The sequence below is a fragment of the Microtus oregoni genome, unplaced genomic scaffold (assembly GCF_018167655.1).
Source record: "Microtus oregoni isolate MIOR12 unplaced genomic scaffold, Mior012 000016F_ref0000370, whole genome shotgun sequence".
NCBI lineage: Eukaryota > Metazoa > Chordata > Mammalia > Rodentia > Cricetidae > Microtus > Microtus oregoni.
In genome coordinates, this window is record NW_024543075.1 from 6,905,563 (window position 1) to 6,907,537 (window position 1,975).

The following is a 1,975-nucleotide window of genomic DNA, read 5'->3' on the forward strand; positions in this document are numbered from 1 at the left end:
TTGATTTTATAATTGTCAGTACTGAGAACCCTGCTTAGCATAAATATGTAGTACAAATGGTAGAAATATGTCTAGGGGCATTTCAGGAACTGTTGGAAATTCTGTCTGAATCCCAAGCCAAAATTTATTTAGTGATTTCTCATAAATTCCAGTCAATGGCTCAAGCAGTATTTTTAAAATTCTAGCACGATGCAATCCAAAGATGATAGGGCAATTTGATGCATGCCGAAGAATGGTAATCGAAAAACATTGCCTTATTTTCCATAATTAAACAATAGTACTTTTTAAAGCACAGAAAACTTGACACTTTTTATGTACTGAGAAGGAAAGCACCACAGCTGACAGCGTGGAATAGTCCTGAAGCAGAGCCAAGATGTCTCAGATGGTTTTTCTTGGTGCTGCGTGGTGTGACAGCGTGCACGGTGCAAACTGCACAGATCGTGTGGTCATTGGAGCCAAAGCTGCAGTAAGGTTGTGTGATACAGCACAGATGAGCATGGCTTTATTTGATTCTGAATTAATTTCTGATCGTTACACATCCAGAACCCTTTATTCTTACTGCCAAATATGTCAACATACATTCAGTCATATGATCCTATGTGAGGCCATGAACCACAATTTAAGAAGCCAGAGTGCTAACTAACCCTCAGTATGTTTGAAAGTGCCATTTGGAAACAAACTATTGTTTAAAAAAAAAAAGCATTTAAATGAAGTTCCTCTGTACTGAAGAATGGAGTTGCTGCAGATGCCGTAGCCGATAGAACAAGAAGCCTGGAACCTGACGTGAGATATCTTCCTTTGAACTGTCAGTCTGTGAGGTCTCACAGATCCACAAATCACTACGGACTATTGGCTTTACTCTTGGTTTCTCTTCCAAATGTGAAGGCAAGACTTTATTGCTCAAGATATTGTATACTTGATCATAGAACATGAAGAAATCCAACAGCTACTGATCAGAAAGCTGCATCTCTACTGGTTAGCTCTCACAGGGCTGGAAGGTGCTGCGCATGCTACCAGGGAGGAAAAGTCCCCAGTCTTACTTAGCTGGGAGCCCTAGGAACTACAATAATAGCTGGGCTGGCCAGAGATGATTATTGGTACAGGAGTGGCATGGACATTTCAAGAGTAACCAACTGCTTTCTGATTAGATTTAAGATCTGCCCTACGAAATGAACATCATGCCTGATATGATAACTGTTTACGGGGTCAAGAACCTACGGTTGGGTAGGTCATAAGTTCCAGGGGAGAACATACTACTACTCTTATTCTGTTACATATACATAATACTAAACTTCCCCAAATGCCTCCCTTCATACCGATAGGTTAATGCAGCTCTCACCTTCCATCAGGGAAGCTTCTTTATAAAGCAGATGGTGATTAATACAGAGACTCAAAACTGGTCCAAGTGGAGGGGATAAGAGGCTACATAATTCTTAGTTTTAAAAACTCTATCAAGTGTTTGCCCCTCAAGGCTCAGGGATTAATCTGAAAGGTGAGACAGAAAGATTGTATGAGCCAGAGTTAGAGGAGGATTGCTGTGAAATGGTGTTTTCCAGATGTGGCAGGGTGGTTGCACACATGAATCCATGGTGACCGTGACTGCATGCACAAAATCTGTATAAGATCAAACCACCCAGTATTGTAGCATGGATGGAGAAGAGGCTCGGGAAGTCTCACCCCAAGCTGGAGAGCTATTGACAATTGGTTACTGCTGGGGGAATGAGTCAGTTTTCTTCGTATTTCCCCCCAAATCCATAATCTACTAATGACACTAAGTAGAGTTATTTGTTTTTCAAGAGGAGTACACAAAGTTTGGAGAGAAATGTGATGGGGGTATAGAAAGGACAGTGATGAGAATGGGGTTGGGGTTGATGAAGGCACATGGTATCCATGTATGAAATTCTCAAACAATGCATGCAGTATCTTTCATTTGTTTTCTTGAGACAGAGTTTCTCTGCATAACAGCCCTAGCTGT